The sequence below is a fragment of the Passer domesticus genome, chromosome 13 (assembly GCF_036417665.1).
Source record: "Passer domesticus isolate bPasDom1 chromosome 13, bPasDom1.hap1, whole genome shotgun sequence".
Lineage (NCBI taxonomy): Eukaryota > Metazoa > Chordata > Aves > Passeriformes > Passeridae > Passer > Passer domesticus.
The window spans coordinates 13,952,834-13,964,550 of NC_087486.1; positions in this window are offsets into that span (position 1 = coordinate 13,952,834).

An 11,717-nucleotide genomic window follows, 5' to 3' on the forward strand; every position below is an offset into this window, starting at 1 on the left:
AGCAGCATGTGATGAAAGCCCCACTGCTTCCAGTGGATTGTAGTGCTGCTCTGCTGGGATGGGCTCCACAGATGCCAGCAGTGGCTGGGTTTGTGCTGCTCTTCAGCCCAGCACAAAAGCCCAGAGGCATCACCAGCACACTCAAATTAAATCTAGGATTTTCAAAGTGGTTTGAGGACCTTGGAGGCACAAAAATCATCGATCGTGTACACAAAAGCAATTCCCAACATCCTGTTCCCCCACGGAAAGTCCCCAGTTAATCTGACAGCCTCTTTGCTCCATCCTAGTTGTGAACTGAAAGACAACTTCAGCCCAAAGGGTAACTTGGCTCTTGCTTTGTCAGAGGAACAGGGATGTTTACAACAACAATCCAGCCCCTTGGCACCTCTGAAAGGTCTGCTTATAACAAGTGAAGAGCGTGTGGGCTTGGGGAAAAGAGAAATACCTTTACTCATTTTGAACTCTCTCTCAGGGATGCAGAGAGGGACACCCATCTGGCCAGAATCAAAATGCTACAACAAAACCTCCTGTCTCTGTGAGATGAACACAAGCCCCAGGAGGAAACATCTATACACAGCCTGCCGAGCTGCTTGAAAGAAAAAGAATCTAGAAAGCCATTTTCAGTGACTGGAGCAGTTATTACTCCTGCCCTGGCGGGGATGCAGCCAGATCCCTGCTGGGCACCATGCAGCCCAGAGCAGGAGCAGCTCAGGCTGTGTGCCCAGCGCTCCCATGGGCTCACCTGCCACCCCCAGCCACCCCCATCCCCAGCAGCGCCAGGGTCTGCTCTGCCCACCTCTGCACAGGTGCAAGGCGTGGGGAAAGGCGGCTGGACACAGAGGAGGATTATTTCTGACACACTAGAAAGGCTTCCTGAAGAACCAGGCGGGTTCAAGTTCAGAAGTTTCTGTAAGCACCAACAGTGAAGGTTTAAAAGTGACTCAGGTCACTTTTGGGTACTGCAGTGTTGGCGCTGTGCGGCTGACTGGCACTGTCATGTTTTAAAATGTCTACAAAACGCCAGCAAAACAAAAACTGTAAAATGTAATTCTAAAGAAATCTGAGTATTTCCAGCTCTGAGTACAAATCATCAGCTCAAAATACCCACATGGTCCCACCAGTGAAAAAGCAGCCTGTGGTGCGATGGAAAATGCCGCAACGTTAAAGGAGCGCCAAAAAAGTAAAGGTATTTTCCTTCCTTGATCAAGGCCATAGCCCCAATGCCTGAATCAACCAGTGTGGGATTACAGCTGCCCTTGGACTGACCTGCAAGGCGTTTTTCCCTGGCTGTTCTCCAGAAGCCATCCCAGGCCCAGCCGGTGGAGCCCCCGGGGTGCTCGCTGAGGCATCTCCTGAGGTGGGGCCTCGCCCGCGCCGCCATCCTCATCCTCATCCTCATCCTCACCACACCCCAGCCTGGCTCTGCAGCCACAGGTCAGGAGCAGGGCAGATCCATTCCCTCAGCTGCTGCCTCTGAAGCCGGGCTGGAGCAGCTCCAGCCCAGGAGAAGGCTGCAGGGGCTGCGGCCCATGGCTGCGAGGAGCCGGCGGGGCAGCACCCCCAGCGCGGAGCACGGCCCGGCCGAGGCTCGGCTCCCACCTCCTGGAAACACAGCTGTTCCTCCCACAGGGAGGATAAATAAGGAGCTAAGAGGAGAGGCCACGCACATCCCGGGGCTCTGCACCTCTGCATTCCCAACCCCTGCGTCAGCTGTCTGCACACACTCCAGTCACACGCTGTGCTGGGGCCTGGGATTTTTATTTTGGTTCATTTCTCGGTCTAGAAGCACAATAGGATGTTTCTCCTCTGTTAGGGGATTTACCTGAGTGATCGTTTTGTGCAGAGACCATTCTGTTTGAAAAGGACTTGTATTAAACCTTCCCCAAAGACAAACTCCACTCCAAAGGCATTTCTTTCCTGTGCTGTCCACTCTCTAAGCAGCAATGGGGATATAAAAATCCTCTGCCACTTACCTGTTCAGTTACATGCCTGGAAATAGTGCCCACACAACTGTGTTCTTCCCAGATGCATGCAACCATTAAATTTAGGTTTCCTCCTTATTTGAGATGTGAGGATGAAACATCTTTATGTATGAAACATCTTTAAGTGTGTATGTACAAATATCAAATACCAGGCTCCTAGCTCAGCACTGGTGAAGCTCCTTGGCAAAACCAGTCCTGGAAAAGAACAGCAATCGGTGGGAAGGTGACTCGAATGGCAGGTGGTTGCAAGTGGCAGCTGGTGCTACGTGTCACACATCCACCACTTCTAGTGCTGGCAGCAGGTTTGGGTCTCACAGGAATGAGTTCCAGTGGTGTTTGCTGAGGTCAGTTCAGCACACAGGACACTTCCCAAGCTGCTCCAGCACACACATCACTGCCACACAAGTGTCACTGCCACACATGTCCCTGACACACACATGTCCCTGGCACACACATCACTGCCACACTCACCACTTGGTTCATCAGCTGGTTCATCACCAGTCCCCAGAGCTGCATGGATGCTCCTCACCGAGCACATCCTGTACCCAGGAGAGGTCTGAGAGCACCCTGGGAGTCCCTCAAGCTGATTCCTTATGCTGGGGACTGATGCTGTGTGCTGCATCCTGATTAAGACAACTTAATTAATGTCCCCCAGAGGAAGGAAACCCAAGGCTGACAGGCACAGTGGCTGCTCTGAGCCGTGAGCTGCAGCACTGAGCATTCCCTCCTCAGAGTCCTGGGGGACCAGGACCCCTCCTCAGAGACCTGCAGAGCACAGCTGGTAGCTCTCAGCCACACATCATGTGTTTGAGACAACAAACTGACATGCAGGACTGTTTTCTTTTCCTGTAACACCTGAAATTATATCAGGATGAGGAGAAAGCATTAAGGATATGCTTCCATCACAAAAAGTTCTTTGGGTTTGGACAAATGCAATGCCCAGCCATGACTGCAGGAGTATCCAGGCCATGCAAGCAGCCATTCCCCTCCTCCTTGGTTTGTCCCCTGGGGAGTGCTCAGGGCAGGAAGTTTGTCCTGCACAGGGCGACACATCCAGGATGCATCGCAGGGAATTACACTTTCACAAGGATGACACTTAACAGCACAAAGGCATTTAGGTTTGAAAAAATCACATAAAGGTCCATAAGTGAGCACCAATGGCAGACACATGTGGAAGAGGCTGTTTCCAGCCCAGTGCCCAGTGAGCTGCATGGGGGGACACGGGGACAAGCTGAACCCTGTAAGGGCAAAGCAGAGCTCCTTGGCAGGGCCATGGCAGCTGGGGACATCACACAGCCTTTGGATGTGACTGCTGCTCAGGGGAAGGGAAAACCACCAGGAGAAGCTGGGATTGAGAGCAAAGTAACAATATTATGCTCATTTTTGTTCATTTTGGGGACACTAAATGCTTAATCCCTTTAGTGTCACCTCCCACTGTAGTTATGCTAACAAAACCTGGAGCATTTTGGTTCTAAAAGCAGTGAAATGCATTTTGTGCCTCCTGTGGAGCTCTGCTGCTGCTGAGAAAAGGGCCTGTGACTTTGAGGAGGGCAGGAAGGAGCCACCAGAGGCACAGGGGCCATGGCTGAGCTGCCTCCTCCCCAGCAGCATTTCTCCAGTCTCTGCTCTCCCCTGTGCTGGGGCAGGGCTGGCACTGGGCACGTGGGGACTGTCCCAGCTGGCACCTTCCATGTGGGGACAGCAAGGATGAGCTCCAGGTCTGGTGCCCCTCAGAGCACAGATTCATCCTGCTTCATTTCACCTTTTACCTGATGAGCCCAGTGAGTCTGTGGCCATCACCAACAATTTTCACGGAGCTATCGCAGCTGTAAAGAAGAAAATCTGTTTCATAAAGCCAAAAAAATCAAGATTGTACAGTCAGGCTGTTCATGGAAAGGAGTTAAAGTACCTCCTGTTGTTTCCCAGCCACGGCCCTTAAACATGAGGCGTGCTAAAAATAAAGCTGTGCTAGGAAAAAGCAGCAAAGAGCTCCACATTCCTAGAAGCTTCTCACACTCACATCTCCGCCTTGGGACTCCTGTGAGGCCCGAAACATTTCCCGAAACATCAGGCCATTTCAAGATGAAGCAAACATCCTCCCTCAGCAGATGTGTTTCACTAATGTTGGCATTTTTAATTATCCAGAATGGTAAAACAACATTTTTTTTTTAAAAAAAGTTAGCAACGAGTCATTAGGGTTCCTGCAAAAATAATCGGAATATGTCCATAGCATTAAAGGCCATAAAACAACTGGTTTTATGCACAATTTAGCATTTCCCTTGTGGAGAACTCAAGTGTTCAGGCATCTGGATTTCATCTGCACCTGAAGAGACTGTGGGTGTGATGTTTTAACTGCTGGCTGCAGCTGGTAACCATGTGTTTGGACACTGCCACTCTCTCTCAGGAAGATTTAAAGGAGTGTGTGATCATGTGCATGCTGTTAAAAAAAGATAAAGAGCAACCTTAACAGCTAAGGTTGAACTCGAGTCATTCTTTTGCCCAAAAAGACATCTTTATTAGCTAGCAGAGAGGAGTATTTATTCAGAGTAAAATAAAAATGGATGGTTTGAAGATAAGCAGCTTATCAGTAAGCCAAAGGCCTGTGGCAGCACTCATGGCACGCTGTTTGAGTGAGCCCAGGGGTGTCCTGTGCTTCTGCCATGGCAGAACATGCTGGGGGAAAAGGCATTTCTGATTTTTCTTTACATGCAGAATTTGGCCATTTCAACTGCTACAAACCAACATGAGATTTCCTTCCCCTCTAGGCTAACAGACGAAGCCATCACTTCCCAGGAGAGGCCATGACAAGGGAGAGGGAGGCTGTGCCTGGTCAGATATCCCCAGCCAATGCCCACTCAGAGCAAACCTGCTGGCTGCTGTCCAAACCCCAGTTACAGCCCCACAGTGGTAAAAGCAGCCCGGGTCTCTCAGCCCCAGCCACATTCCTCTGTTACAAACAGCACCACTGAGGTCACTTTTCCCCTGCTCCAAAGCAGTTTTCAACCAAGATTTTAAGATTATTTATACAAGGCAGGACAAGCAGTGCTGTGTGACTGCAGACAGGTACATTGGCAGTCATTTTCTTGGGCAAGTCCTCTGTCCCTTGTGAGGGACCAGCCTCACACTGTCTCAGGGACTGGCACTTCCCACCCTCTGGGCACCTCTGGGTGTGGGACAGGGCTGGGGCCTGCAGCCACCTGACTGCTCCATGTGTCACAGAATTCACAGAATCACCAGGTTGGAAGAGACCTCCAAGATCATCGAGTCCAGCCCAGCCCCAACACCTCAGCTAAACCCTGGCACCCAGTGCCACAGCCAGGCTTTTTCAAACACACCCAGGGATGGTGACTGCACCACCTCCCCAGAGCTTTATTACCCTTTCTGTAAAACACTTTTTCCTAATATCCAACCTGTATTTCCCTTGGCACAGCTTGAGACTGTGACCTCTGGTGCTGTCAGTGCTGCTTGGAGAAAGAGCTCAACCCCACCTGAGCACAGCCACCTTTCAGGGAGTTGTAGAGGGTGATAAGATCACTCCTGAGTCATCTTTTCTCCAGGCTAATCCTGTTTTGGATGCATTGCTTCCCAGAACGCCCAGAGCAGAGGGTGGCAGCAGCAGAGGGGCTGTGGGAGCTGTGGCACCTCACAGTGGGTCCTGGCAGGGCAGACTGGGGCAGTGCTCACACACTGCTCCCGTGCCTCCCAAGCAGGGACGGGCTCCTTGTTGGCAAGGGAGAGACCTGCAGGGCTCAGGGAGTGAGAGCCAAGGTACCCAGGGCTGCAGCCACAACCCTGCCAGTTTGGTACCTGTGCAGGGAGGAGCTCTGCAGGGACCTGCTTTAGCTTTACCCTGAGGAACACACAGGAACACACAGCCTGGAGCAGCAGCTGATGGAAGAATGGAGCCCTGAACATACCCAAACCAGGGCTGAGAAAATGAGGGGTGGGCTCAGCCTGTCTGTGTGAGAAGCCCTTGCCAAGGCTGATCTCCCTGCCCCAGGACAAACTCCCACAGGACAAACTCCCCAGGACAAACTCCCTGCCCCAGGAGCAAACACTCAGCTGCTCCTGCGACCCTGCTTCCTCCCTCCTTCACTCAGGAAAGTTTACATTACATATTACATTCCAGGAGTATGCACAACCTGGAAATAGTGCAGCTATTTGTAGTTTATACCAAAAAATAGTGTAATTTAATACCTTTAAAAATTGTGGAAATCGATGGTGATCCTATAATGGAACACTCTGCAGCCAAGGTACTCATTTGTGGACACCTGGTTGCTCACAAATTCTGATTTTTAATTCAGCTTGTTATTCTGACACCCTTAAGCTATGGATTTCCTTTTAAATGATGACTGCCACATAGCCTTGCTTATTTAAAAGTTTGGTCTTCCATAATTGTTCTCTGGAACATATGAAACTTCCACACCAGGAGAACAGCAGACAGCCTTCCAATAAGGCTGGGAGCCTGTGCCAGCACAGGGATTTTCACGCTATTTTAAGCATTTACAAGTTGTCTCAAGCCTTAAACGATAAAAACATCAAGTAGTGAGAGTGCACTGAACTCAATATTTTGCTGTTGAGGCAGCCTAGTGGGAACATGCTAGAGCAAACATTTGAATGTAAGCACCAGCTGGAGGCACTTCCCCCAGCTCTGCCACCGGGAGTGAGTGCTGAGAACAGAAGCCCCGGCCGAGAGCAGGAGCTGCTGCCCTAGAAGGAAAGGTATTAGCTCTGGGAGGTGCTGAGGGAACACAGCCACATCAATGACAGCAGCGGGGCTGAAGGTGGCAATAGACGACTTAAAAGGACCAGGGCTTGTGGGAACAATTTAGAAGCTGAAGGAAGATTCTGTTAAGCCTCAGTCATTAATGACAACGTGTTGGAGCAGGTTGGCTTCATCACCCCGCCAAGGGCAGGTTTGTGGGGAGGGGAGGTGCCCAGGGTTCCCAAAGCCCAGCACATCTCCTCTGCTCTCTTTTGGTGGCACCATGGCACAAAGAACTCCCTGTGTGTGACAGCAGCCCAGGCACAGGGGGCACCCGGGGGTGTTTGGTCCCAGCAGGACCAGCTGGCCCACGCTCACACCACAGCTGTGTGCACAGCCTGGCTCTGAGGGCACCCTGGAGGCTGCTGAGGGCAGCTCTGGGCTCCAGCAGGGCCAGATCCGAGCTCAGCAGCCCTGCTGAGCACTGGCACGTGTGTCCTGCCAGGCCCAGAAATGCAGAGCTGCAGGCACTCAGGCTTTGCTGGCTTTCAGGAGCAGCTACAGCCAGCAGGGATAAACCGATGCAGTGCTCACCAGCCCCACAGCAGCAGTTCTGCCCTTCAGCAAGGGCTGGTGGCACACTGGGGAGAGGCTGTGCCCTGCAGAGCTGCTCCACAATGGCACGAGGGAGTCACCTGACAAACAAACCCCAGCACCTGTTTAATAAAAAGGGATTGTAAAATAATATTTTAAGAATGAAGGCATGTTTTCCAGTAATCTACACAAATATTATCCATAGCCAAATAGCAGGGAAGAATCCAGAGCTGAAGGAGTGATTTTATTTTTAAAATCAGATGCACTCAGTTTCCCATGAAATCCTCTGAAAGGAAAATATTGTGCAAAAAACCCCAACACACTTCAGTGTTCAGAGTCTCAGAACAATACATTCATAAGCATATACCAGGCTAAAAATTGGCAGCTCAAGAGGATCACGTCTCTGAAGACAGAGAACGAAGAGCCCAGCAGCACACTGTTAGAGGCTGAAAGAGATACTCCCTGTGAATGAAATTCTGTTGTTGCAGGCGTGGGAGCTGCAGAGGATAGGACAGCAGTCTCGTATTTCTTCAGGGAACACAGGCAACTGAATGAAATCATGAATGATACTCTAAATGAGAATCATATTTCAGACAAACGTGTAAGTGACAAGTGTTACTTCAACATGTCTAGTTTTGTATCTGTTGAAAGGGCTGTTAGGAAATCTCTCTAAAAATGCTGGAACTTTTTTTTACTCCAGCAACACTTGCCATCAGCGTGAGCTGCAGCAACTGGGAGGGAGGCTCCAAGTGTGATGTTTATCTCAGAATTTTGTTGACACACTCTGATTAAAAAAAATATGTTCCAATAATTACAGTGACTAGAGAGCCATGATGTGTTAATTAAATGTTGTGAGGAGTGACCCAAAGCCTTGCTGTGCCATCAAATCACATTGTAACATGCTTTTGAGGTTAACAGCACGTCCTAGGCACAAGAGCCCACGAAGTGTGAAACCCACCTTTGTCTCTCATGAGCAAATGTGGTGTTGAAGGTAATCTCTGAGCCAGATCCGCCTTCCAGGAGCAAAGGCTCAGCCTTTCCTCGGAGCTGTTTCCAGTGGGGCTGGGCAGGGCTGGCTGCCAGCAGGAGCAGGAGCAGCAGCACAGGTCACCTCAGGCCTCAGGGGCTGCCCAGCCTGCCCCAAAAGAACCCCAAGGTGATGCTGGATCATTGACGAGCAGGGATGTCTGCACCAGCCCTGTGGAGGTGGCAGAGGCTCCCCAGGGCCAGTGCAAGGTGCAGCCCCCTGTGCCCTCAGCTGCTCTGGGCTGCAGGCTGGGGGCACACCCCAGGGATGCTCCAACCCTCAGTGTCCCTGGAAGTGCAGATCAAGCCCAAAGTACTGTCTAGCTTGGATAAAACTTAGCAAATAGATTTGAAAATGACCTTAGAATGGCCCTGAGATAGGTTCAGCTCTTCAGTGGTTCTGCCTTTCAGCAAAGCCCACCTGGATCAAACCAGAGGTGCAGAATTCACATTTACTAACAGGTGATCTCTAAGGTGGGGGTCAAGGCAAATTGGGGTTCCCTTGCTCCACAACAACCCCTGCAAGTACAGCCAGGGGACATGCCAGTTTTCAGGCACATTCCAGAACTGGGGCTAGAGCTGTGACTCCTTTTGCAAACACATTGCTTGGATTAACACAAACTCCTGCTTATCAAGAAACTTTGAGCATTTTTTCTGTAGAAGATATTTATTCATTCTCCCTGAAAGTTACAGGCACATTTGTGGAGGAGCTGGTGACTCAGAGGGGCCTGGCGTGCTGCAGGGACGCCCACAGGCAGGACCTGCAGCTGACCCAGCCTGGGTTCAATTTCAGTCAGCATCACACATTTGCAGGCCCATGTCCCCAGTATTGGTCACTACCTGGTGATGAAAACTTCGGGAGCAAAAGCAGGAAAACTCTAGGAGAGCTGGGGGGATTATTAAGAGTCATATGTTTACTGGGCTGGTTAAACAACTCTCCATTTTTGATGTGAGAGTTTGCTTTCAAAAATGTGTTTTGGTCAAAGTTTAAATGTCTCTGATGGCTGGCACATGAAATTAATAATGGAGAGGATGGTAAGGAGATGCAGACTTGAAAAAGGGCACCAAAGTGTAAAAGTAAGGGTGATTTAGGTCTCACACAAAGCAGCCCAGGTTGTAGGGGATCACTGTGTATTGTTAACAGCTATGGTTACATTTCTTGTGTGCTAGAACTAAATTAGAAATACATGTGCCTCTGGATTATCAAGTCCAGCCACTGACCCAGCACTGCCAAGCCCATCACTAAACCATGTCCCCAGGTGCCACAGCTGTGTCATACAAAACCACATGGGGCAGCATCCAGTGTCACTGTCGTGGGCTACAGGCAAGAGGGCACTCCCAGCCACCCAAACAGATCCCAGATAAAATAAGGGGGAAATCATGGCTCTGGGGCAGAGCCTATAGTGCCTGTAGAGCCCTGGGGGGAAATGAGCAGCTATTTTCGTGTCAAGATTAATCTTGGGTTTGTTAGTTGTTACAGAGGAAATGGACACGGAGCTGAAGTGCAACCACAGCCAGTGAACTGTCACCAATCAGCCTAAAATAAATACCACATTAATGTCTGAGGCTGGAACATGCTGTGGAGTGTTTTGTAACCATATCTGTGAGCTCAGGGAGCCTCCTGCATACTGCAATGTTTGCCTAAAGCTCCTCTCTTGGTCTGGCAGCAGAGCTGTTTGCATTGGCATCTCTGCCCGTCTTCAAGGTCCCAGTGTGAGGGAGAAAAGCAGCTGAAAATGGAGAACTTGAAATCACACCCCTCTTATGAGATCCCCAGAGGTCCCATTCTCACCCTTCAGAGCAAAGAGCAGGAGTATTTGGTGTGAAAGATGCTTATAACATCTCTAACACATTCCTGGTGGGAGCTGGAACACATTTTTTACAACTGCCCTGTAGCAGAACTGAGTATCTATTTGCCTGAAGGTTTTTTTCTCACTCTGTCCTTCTCTATGTTGTCTGTTTTCCTGTGGTAGCAGAATCAAACCCTAATCCTCAAAGGATATGAGAACTTCAGGACCAAAGTGCTTTCCTGTCTCATGCAGGTCTCAGTTTGAGCTGACAAACACCCCAAAAATAGCAGAAACAGCTGGGGGTGTTTACCCAGAGATAAACAGATTAATTGGGAAAAGCTGAGAGCAGCCCCCAGCTGTCAGCAACACCTCATGCAAAGGATGGCTACAGAGGCTGCAAACGATCAGCTGGTCCCTGTTACAAGCTAAAGGTCTCAGGCTCTTGGAATTCCTCACCTTTTCTGATGTTGCCTCAGCCTAAAACTGCACCTCTGCCCTGCCTGTGGGTCACAGTGGGCTTGGGAAAGGCAGTGTGGAAAGCACTGGTTCCCAGAGGATGGTGAATGTCTTAAAAGGTGGCTGCATTAAATACCCCAGAAATAGCCAGAAAAGAGATCAGTTCACCAGGTGCTGCACCCTTGCAATTCCCCTGGTATCACTTTACAGAGCATGTGGAGGTTTCAGTGTTGGTCTGGGTTGTACTTTTCCCCTTATCCTTCTGTGCTCTGCTCCCAGGTGTTAGTGCACACCAGCAGCTCAGCATTGTGCCTTTCTTGAAGGGCAAATCCTGCCCTGGTGTCTCCTTGACCAGGGGACAAAGGGGAAACACCAACTGGGGGGAAAGCAGGGAGGGAGGCATCCAGGGGAAGGTCCCAAGCAGCAGCACTGCCCACACCCTGTGCAGCTCTCCAGCAGGGACCTGAAAAGTGATGCCTTTTCCTCAAATTACTGCTGTAAAGCCTTGTGCACCTACAAGGGAATTTTCCCTGGGAAGTTTTATTGTCTGCTGTCAAATGGTATCAGTAACTATCCACAAACCAGCCCAAAGCCTGGGATATAGAAAGTGCATGAACAGATTTTGTTAGAGGCAGCTCAGTAATTTACATATCTGGACACATCTGGGTTATGAAAGACTCAACCTTTGATCCATTTAACACAGCTCATGCAGGAAAGTGAGAATACAATCAGTCAGGGATTGCACAGGCTCTGCAAGCTGACAAGCACCCACAAATCTGTAGATTTTGGCTGACATCTGCCTGCTCCCTCCAGCCTGGGAACAGCAAAGCAGAGCCAACCCCGGTACTCCTGACACTTGTACTGTACCACTGTACCCCAAAATGGCACAAAGTGGATATACTTATTGAACACCTATAGATAGACAGGCCTTTAGAGCAGGGGGTTCCACTCCAGGATTTAAGGGCAGACTTAATTTTTAATCTGTATTTCTAAAAATGGGGAAGTTACAAGTATTATTAGAGATTTGCATTTCTTGAGTCCAACAAAAATTCAAATACAGCTGGCTCGAATAGTCTTACAGTAAGAGGAAGTCACTTGTTTCAAACAAACTTCGTAAAAAAAATAAAAATCAGATCACCAGCTAAGAAGTAAATGAAACTTGAA